This window comes from Podarcis filfolensis, assembly GCF_964270895.1.
Source record: "Podarcis filfolensis genome assembly, chromosome: 3".
NCBI lineage: Eukaryota > Metazoa > Chordata > Lepidosauria > Squamata > Lacertidae > Podarcis > Podarcis filfolensis.
The window spans coordinates 7802098-7811645 of NC_139606.1; the positions used below are offsets into that span (position 1 = coordinate 7802098).

Below are 9548 nucleotides of genomic sequence, written 5' to 3' on the forward strand. Positions count from 1 at the left end.
CTGCCTGAGGTGAACCAGAAAATGGCACCCACCCAGAACTGTCGTTTGTCAAGGGTGCTGGGTTAGAGCATGGATAGGAATATCAGGCTCACAGAGGCAGAATGTGCTGATCCTGGGGGCTAACCAAGAGGCGAGGTCCAAGTCCAGTCCAAGGTCGATGGTGCGGTATGGAGACTGTCCGTCAAATCTGTAGCTGGGTCCAAGGCAGGGAGTCGGGTGAGGTCAGGAACTCTGGCAGAAGAGCAGGACAGGGTGCAGGCAGGAACAGGCTAGCAACAACATTGCTCCCGCAACCTGGGACTGGGGCTGGCTGGCTTTTATCTGCCCCGAGGCATAGGGCGGCCCCAGTCCACAGGTGACTCGCCTCTCCTGGCCTGGAGGTGAGCACTGCTCCTGCAGGAACTTCGTTCCCTCCGCCTCTCTGCCCTGAGCCTCTGCAGCTCAGGAGAGGCTGGAGGGTTACCGGACCCAGAGGCAACCTCCTCTTCCCCTGACGGGGCTGAGAGTGGAGCACCTGCAGGCAATGGGTCCGCCATCACCTCAGGAGCCAGAGCAGACTCAGCTGGTGCCTGCACCTGAGGATCCAGCACAGGTGAGGACCCTTCGGGCTCAGGCCCCAGCCCCGGCTCAGCTGGTTCTGGAGGTGGGGACTCCTGTGCAGGCAGGCTGGAATTCCTCAGGTTCAGCCTCTGAGTCTGAATCCCAGGCCATCACACAGGATCTGCTGCCCTTCCAGCTTTCCAGAACCTTCCACTCTGGGTTTTTCCTGCTTTTTTCTTTTTCTTTTGGAGTCTTTTTTACTTTATTTATACTTATGCATCATACAATTAAACAGAAAAAATACAAATCATACAAATAAACAGAATAAAGCCAGAAATACATAGATACAGTCATACCTCGGGTTAAAGTCGCTTCAGGTTGAGCGTTTTCAGGTTGCGCTCCGCGGCAACCCGGAAGTAACGGAATGCATTACTTCTGGGTTTCGCTGCTCGCGCATGCGCAGATGCTCAAAATGACGTCATGCGCATACGCAGAAGCGGCGAATCACGACCCACGCACGCAGAGATGCACAGACACAGGTTGCATTCTGCTCTGGATACAAACGGGGCTCTGGAACAGATCCCGTTGCATTCCAGAGGTACCACTGTACAAACATAATGACATAAACTGCAATAAAAAATATAAGCACTATACTCTCCTAAGAGAAAGGAAAAAGAGAAAATAAAAAGAAGAAAATAAAAAAAATGATTAAAGAAAAGGTGACTTCCAACTAACTAGCTTTAACAATTCACCATCCCTCCTCCCCAAGCACTGTGACTGGATTCTAGTCCTGGATTGGAAGCTGGAGCTGTCACTGAGCAAAGCTCAACTCCTGTCTAGCTACCACAGCATTCCCCCAATATGGTGGTGCTTTGCAACACTTTGAAGACAGGCTGTCTGGCTTTCTTAAAGCACACTGTACAAGCAATTGTCTTGGGAATCTCTTCCCCTTCTTTCCTTCTTTCCTCGCCATACTTTTCCAAAGTGATCAACAAGGTGGCATGGGCAGGGCAGCATTGATACCTGGTTTCCCAATGCTACACATTGCTGCTGGTTACTGAGAGGGAGAGGGGGAGGAGTGAGGCCACGTGATGCAGACACAGTAGTGGGGCCAAACTTGCTACTTCACTACTGCTTGCCTCCCTCCCATATGTTTAATTAAGGTTTATAAACCCCAATTAAACAAGTGGTTTGGAGCAGGAGAAGTAGACAAAGCATCTCTTCTCTCTGCCTCCTGAACATGTGTCTAATTAGGATTAAAAACCCTTAGGACTGGCCCCCAAGTTGATTCATTTGGCTACAACACTGCTACAACACTGTTGCTAACTTCAAATTATGTACATTGTGCATATATTTACATATTTCCAATTTTATCATTCGAAACATTTTATTTTATCTTTGTTTTTGCACAAGCAAACAATTTCTGAATTTTCAGTTTTCACAGAATAATTTCAAAGCACCTTATAATAAAATAAAATAAAATAAAATGAGAGGTAGTGACTGGCTCAGGGATACCCAATGAACTTCATGGCTGAGCCAGAACACAAACCTGGGTCTCCCAGTACAAGCCCAACTCATAGACGCTTCTACATACTTATAATGAGCTCCACTTAAAAAATGAAACAGATACCACACACATCTTGTGCAAAAAGGATAGACGGATGAACTTATGTAAGCTGTGTGAAAGTGGAATGAGTTCAATACTCATTAGTTTGAATTTCACAACTCCAGTCTATCTCATGAAGTAGCTTAATCACCAGATAGAAAGAAATGGTTAATGCTGAGATAAGCAGATCTTCTTTTTTTGTCTTGGCCATAAAATGGACTGGATTTGCTCTGAATAACAACCAGCCTGTGAAAAGACTGAATCACTGATAAGGAGCTATGAGAATCAAATAAATTGTGCAGTAAATGATGATGAAAATTCCATTGAATCCATTTTTCTCCTCACATCTTCAGCACTAACCCTTAAAGGAGAAGGGGAAGCCTCATTGCTCCTGGTCTCTTGTTCCTGACATAGCTTTTGCTACCAGTCTGCTTAGCCAGGAAGCTACAAGCCCAAGTGTACAAGCCTGGAATGGTGTCAAGTGGGTGCTGCGTTACCTGCAAGATACCAAAGACTTCTGTCTCAAGCTGTCAGCCAAGGGTAACGTCAAGTTGACGTGCTGGGCAGACAGCGATTGGGCGAATCTGGAAGACAGGAAGTCCGTTTCTGGTACGGTGGTGAAGTTTGGGGACTCTTTGGTTGGGTGGAAGTCCCGAAAGCAAAGTCTCATAGCGCTCTCCTCTACTGAGGCTGAGTTTAGTGCGCTGTCTGAGATTTGCAGGGAATTGGAGTTCTATGTGTGCTTGGTTCAAGAGATCTGCAGAGAGTGTTGCTTGCCTGTCATGGTTTGGGAGGACAATCAACCCTGTCTGCAATTGGCAGAGTCTGGGCAGTTTAAGGCCAGAACCAAACAACTAGACATCCGTTTCCAGAATGTGTGTCAGAGTGTTCAGTTGGGATTAGTGGAAGTGAAATATTGTCCCAGTTCGAAGAACATGGCAGATGGGTTCACGAAACTGCTGACCTTCCAGCATCATGGGGAGTTCTATGAAGGTAAGTGGAGTAAGTGGTCACACTTACATTCCCCCAATTCAGGACAAGAGGGGGGGTGAGGTTTCGTGTTTACAGGGTTAACATCTCTGTGTGTCCTGCATCTGGGGAGGAGCTTTCCCAACATCTGGGAAAGCTGAGTTCTTTGTGAGTTACTTTCACTTTTCTGCGGGGAGAGGCAGAGAGACATCATGTCTGCTGTTTCTGATGGAGTGTTTGTTGTTTTATCTGTCTGATGTAAATAAAGCTGTCTAGTTTAGAAGAACTACAGTGTGTGGACTCTCTCTTCACTCACACGTCAAGCACTCGCTGTGCCCGCTCTGCTACAAGTCCGGGAATTCTGTTGCTGTGGAAACGTACTGGACCGGTCAGTTTCTGGGTGATCTGACTGACTGGTAACTCCTGACCAACTGTTGCTGGAGGACTGTGAGCTGACAGGAGAAAGCGCCCTTTAAGGGAGGTTTGGGTTTTTGGCAAGAGGTGTGCTGGGAAGAAGGAGGAGGACAAAGGCCAGGCCTCCACAAATTGCTGGGCAGGCCAGAAGTCCACACAGGGGCTAGAGGTCAGAGCTATATACTGACCACTGAGCCTCTTGGACTTGCTGATTGGAAGGTCGACGGTTTGAATCCCCGTGACAGAGTGAGCTCCCATTGCTCTGTCCCAGCTCCTGCCCACCTAGCAATTCGAAAGCACACCAGTGCAAGTAGATAAATAGGTACCGCTGCAGCGGGAAGGTAAACGGAGTTTCCGCATGTTCTGGTTTCCGTCACGGTGTCCCATTGCGCCAGAAGCGGTTTAGTCATGCTGGCCACATGACCCAGAAAGCTGTCTGTGGACAAACGCCAGCTCTCTCATCCTGAAAGCGAGATGAACGCCGCAACCCCATAGTCACCTTTGACTGGACTTAACCATCCAGGGGTCCTTGGCCTTTTTACCTTTGCCTTTCACTGACTGGAGGTGCATTGTACATTGCACATTGCAGCAGCCTTTGGCAATGTGCAATAAAACTGACTGACTGATTGACTGGAGGTGCTGCAACACAGATACTGGGAGCCATGTCTGACTGCTGCTTTGAACCCCAGCTTGCTGAAGCTATGACAGGAGCAACAGGAGACACTTGGGGTTCTGCACCCCCTCCATTGCAGATTTCCAGGTGTAAATATGTGCTAATAGAACATATTTCTTAAAGACACTAGCCTCTGCTGTCCCTTGCTCTTTCCAACGGAGACAACCCTGGGAAGGGCCTGGAATTTCGCACTGCTCATGGACCTTGGGGTGTAACAGAATGAATGTATGCTAAAGGGCAGGACTGAGTGTGTCAAGATGACACCACAACTCAGATGGACCACAGAATGCAGTACCTGATCCAGAAGTACCTTTCTGAGTATATCAGCCATTTTTGTTGTGGTAGGTAAGCTTGAAAATGTGTGCACACATCGCTGCTAAAAAGAGCATGATAATGCACAGACAGAATGATAGAAATCAAGATTCTCGGGTTTCTTTCCCCAGAGTGAGTGGGGAAATTCTCTGTTAAAAGTGGGATTGATATAGTGTAGTGTACCCCAAAACTTAGTAAAGCTGTGTCACATATCTGCTTGAATGAATGTATAAATTCATTATGCCAAAGAACAATGAAATGTGTTACAAACAGAATTGTTGTTGTTGTTTAGTCATTTAGTCGTGTCCGACTCTTCGTGACCCCCTGGACCACAGCACTCCTGGCACTCCTGTCTTCCACTGCCTCCCGCAGTTTGGTCAAACTCAGGCATGCTGGTAGCTTCGAGAACACTGTCCAACCATCTCGTCCTCTGTCATCCCCTTCTCCTTGTACCCTCCATCTTTCCCAACATCAGGGTCTTTTCCAGGGAGTCTTCTCTTCTCATGAGGTGGCCAAAGTATTGGAGCCTCAGCTTCAGGATCTGTCCTTCCAGTGAGCACTCAGGGCTGATTTCCTTTAGAATGGAGAGGTTTGATCTTCTTGCAGTCCATGGGACTCTCAAGAGTCTCCTCCAACACCATAATTCAAAAGCATAAAAAGAAACCAGGCGGATTTATAAAGGGAGCAAAAGGAAGTTCTGACTTTATTATCTGCTTCCTAATTTGTTCTGATGACTAGCTCACTGAATTCAGTTACCTTATCAGTAACGTAGCCAGAATCATCAAATGAACAGAAAATATCAAAATATCTGGGAAGTGTACTAAATTTCTGGAGGAATCAGCCTCTCTCTGGCCTCCCTGCAGTGTAAAAAAGAGATAACCAACAGATTCATCATTCCAGATCCACAAAGACAAAATCTTGAACTTAAGCAGAATCTTATTAAATTGGGCAGTTAGAGGAACAGAGGGCAAAACATTAAAACAAGTGAGCACTAAAGCTTTCCAGTACTGGTAAATAGTTAATGTCCGCAAATATGAAATTCTGACAATTTCACAAAGTGTGGAACTGGAGGTCGTCGCAGCACAGTGCCTCGGAACGCCACAACCTTACATGTAGTATAATTTCATGTCCCTGAACAAATTTCTCATTTTGGACTCAAGGAATGATTACAACAGCAGCAGCAAGAATGTTTTTTTTAAAAAAATGGGGAAAGTGGTCAGGTTCACGTACACCATGCCTCAACCCTTAATCATGTACATGTTTCATCATTATTTCTGAGTTCTAAAAATTAATGTTTTAAGGGGAAACTACTTATTGCTAGCCTTTCCTGTAAGTCATCAATGCTGACAGGACTACAAATGTGTCAGTGGTTCCACAATGAAAAGGGAAGAGAGAGGAGGAAGATAAAGCTTGCTCATTTAGCTAATGTCTTCTTGATAATTGCTGTGTGGTTCCTACCACCCAGGCTCTTATCTCTAAAAATATGCTGTAGTGTTGCAAACCAAGGAAACCGGAACTCATCCTATTTTTTGTACTACAATATGATGTGTCAGTCTCAGAGTTATAAAAAGGTCACTGAGGCTGTGCAAACTCTACACCACTGTCTGTGTTTCTGTGCTATCTTGATTATTTCATTGCTTCATGGCTGCTGTCCTCGGCTTAAACAAAATATAATTATTACTATTTATTTATTTATTTATTTATTTATTTATTTATTTATACATACATACCCTGCCCATCTGGGCAGCTCCCAACAGAATATTAAAAACACGATAAAACATCAAACGTTAAAAACTTCCCTAAACAGGGTTGCCTTCAGATGTCTTCTAAAAGTCAGATAGTTGTTTATTTTCTTTGACATCTGATGGGAGGGCGTTCCACACGGTGGGTGCCACTACCGAGAAGGCCCTCTGCCTGGTTCCCTGCAACCTCACTTTGTATTCCTCATTTTCCCATTATCTGTCATCATAAATCCCATTATCTGGTTTGGCTTCCATTAAAAATTATTTTCATTATTTATTAAATGTTTACCTTGCCCTTCTTCCCAAATGAGCACAGGGTGGTAAAGAACAAATTAGCAAAATATTATTGAATGTACTTAAGAACATTACGAACATCTCAAAGTAGCCATCACAGCTAATAATTTCAAGGTTGCCAGGAACAGTGTCTTTCGACCATCGGATATCTGAACATTAATGAAGGAGACAGACATGCTTTACCAGGGAGAGTGGAACCTTCATCAAGTATGCCCTGTCGCAGGTTCATGCCAACTGGGCAGCATCCAGCAGCATCACCAACAGGGCCTCCTCTGCTGATTGTAGTTATCTGAGATGTTAATGCCATCTGGGCAGCACCGACCCAAGAGCAGCATTAGCAAGAAGCCTCCCCCCATCACCACAAGGTCAAAGATGGTTAATATTAGAGGAGTCACTCTAGAAAACAGGGACACTTGGAGGGTCCGCTTTTGCTGCTGTTGCAATATTTGATTTACTTACAGATGCACAAGTGGAGCAGAGGTGGAAGGAAGCAGCACAGCAGCCGTTAGATACGCTGCCCCACATCAGATCCCCAGAGAGATACCTGCATCATACAGGGCCTACGCAGCTCACAGCTAGTGCTTATCTCTCTCTTCCTCCAGAGCTTTTCACAGAAACAACCTCAAATCATTCGTGATTGTAGCATGAGATTGAGACAAGAATACCTTATAAGTATGGCAGAAGTTGTGCTGAAGGCCTCTTGCTCTACAGAAACCTTGCTCTCTACAAAGTGCTGCAATCATTTGATTACTTGGGATAGTAATCAAACTGGCCTGGCTGGAATATGTCCTTGAACTCTAGTATAACACTTCTTACTTGCCTTGATGGAAGATGCAGTTGTTTGTGAGTGTGTCAAAACTAGACTACTGTACAAAGGTAAAATTCACATTTGTTCTCCTGCCTACTTTTGCACCAGGCAACATTCACTACTGGCATGTTCTCTGGAAGGTAGCTCAGATGAGGATGCAACCCCCAGGCTGAAAAAGATTCCCCATCCCTGGGGTATAGGATTGCATTCCAAACCACCATAAGCCCATATCTCTAGATTATTTTACCTCCTAGTTATCTGGTGATCTCCTAGAGTAATCAAATGAAATTTGAACATATGGCATGATAAAAGTCTGTAATTCTGTCAGGACAAGTTATTTGTTATTTACTGTTGCAACAATTGTTTTCTCAAAATTTATCCTCTGTACCATGAAAATGGGACGCAGGTGGCACTGTGGGTTAAACCACAGAGCCTAGGACTTGCTGATCAGAAGGTCGGCGGTTCAAATCCCTGCAACAGGGTGAGCTCCCGTGGCTCGGTCCCAGCTCCTGCCAACCTAGCAGTTTGAAAGCATGTCAAGTGCAAGTAGATAAATAGGTCCCGCTCTGGCGGGAAGGTAAACGGCGTTTCCGTGCGCTGCTCTGGCTCGCCAGAAGCGGCTTAGTCATGCTGGCCACATGACCCGGAAGCTGTACGCCGGCTCCCTCGGCCAGTAAAGCGAGATGAGCGCCGCAACCCCAGAGTCGGTCACGACTGGACCTAATGGTCAAGGGTCCCTTTACCATGAAAATAAATGAAAATATTTAGAAATAAAAAAGGTACAATACAATGCACGTCTACTCAGAAATGTTCCATTGAGTTACATGGGTATTACTCCCAGGTTACTAGGTACAGTTATTATTAATCTACCGCATATTTTTGGAAAGTGTCTGTTCCCTATGCATTTGGAGCTCTTCTTCCAATCGCTGAAGACAATACTGAGCTTGATAGACCAGTGGCCTGCTTTGGTATAAGGCAGCTTTCTACATTCTCTTTTCTCCCTTTTGTCTACAACCAGAGCTCGCTCGTGAGCTCTAAGGGTTTACACATTGAGGGCAGAGAGATAAAGGACACCTCCCCCCCCCCCGACACACACATTTAAACACAGAACTACAAATTCCCAGCAACCTTAACAAACTACCATTCCCAGGAGTCTTTGTGAGAAGTCGTGTGCTTTAAATGGACGTGCTTTAAATGTACGGTTTGGATCTACTGGTATGTGGGGTACATATACTGGTGGTACAGTTACAGCATATCCTCTGTTCTGTCATGGTAACATGGGGTTGTATTCAACTAAATAGTGGAAGCCACCACGAAAAATATTTCCGCTAGTGCAATGGGGATTCCCCCTTCTCTTCCTCCACATGCACTCTGCTCTGTCTCCAAATCTGCTCTGAAAGGTTGGGGGAAACCCCAGAACAGATTTAGGAAGCGCATAGGGAAGGAGAGGGAGAGAGGTTTCTGTAGTGCAAGGAAAATCCTTGTGCTGAGGGAACCTTAGCACTGGGATGACAACCCATGGACACAGGGGTTGCTGATACGAGGCCCCTTTTAAAAATCCTTCTCCCCCTCTCACTGCCCCACACTGAAGTCAACGAGATGAAAATTCTTTGTAACATATCTGGAGGCAGCAAGGCTTCTGAATACCAGCTGCTGGAAACCATGTGGAAACCATGCTCTTGTGCTCATGTTCTTCTCCCTGGTTTCCCACGCGTATCTGCTTAGCCCAAAATAAGTATATGATTGGTGAAAACAGGATGCTGGACTAGACTGGCCTGATCCAGCAGGGTCTTTTTTGGATCTTATGTTCTTAGCTGCTGCAAAGATGCACCATAGGTGCGATGTGATCATGGTCTGTCATAGTTTAAGATACAGCGTAAGTGTGCACCTCCTCTGTGCCATCCATCACACCCACCTCTCCACACCATTTGAGCCATGCTAGCAGTTCCACTAGCCTATCTTGGATATTCTGCTGGTGTATCTTTTGTGCTAGAAGTGTAGCTCAAGTTCATGCAATATGGCAGGGCTTCCATCAAATCCCACAAACCATTAACTACCAGCTCTCAGGTATAGGATTGCTCTGTTTCTCAACCTTTTCCTCTGGCCCAGCATACCAGATAATAATGTGAACCAGAAAACTGCATGGAAACAGACAATGAATTACAAATGTTCTTTCTCTTATTCCAGATG

At 45.5% G+C, this 9548-nt stretch overlaps 1 long non-coding RNA gene across 1 annotated transcript; it reads right to left on the minus strand.

Annotated features, from left to right (window-relative positions):
- Nucleotides 1-770: 770 nt before the first annotated feature.
- LOC310759570 lies at nucleotides 771-3045 on the minus strand. The gene is made up of 2 exons (XR_014546422.1): nucleotides 1805-3045; nucleotides 771-1765 (listed from the first exon to the last, which is right to left on the minus strand). It is a non-coding gene; the product is annotated as an uncharacterized lncRNA (long non-coding RNA).
- Between the last annotated feature and the right edge of the window lie 6503 nt (nucleotides 3046-9548).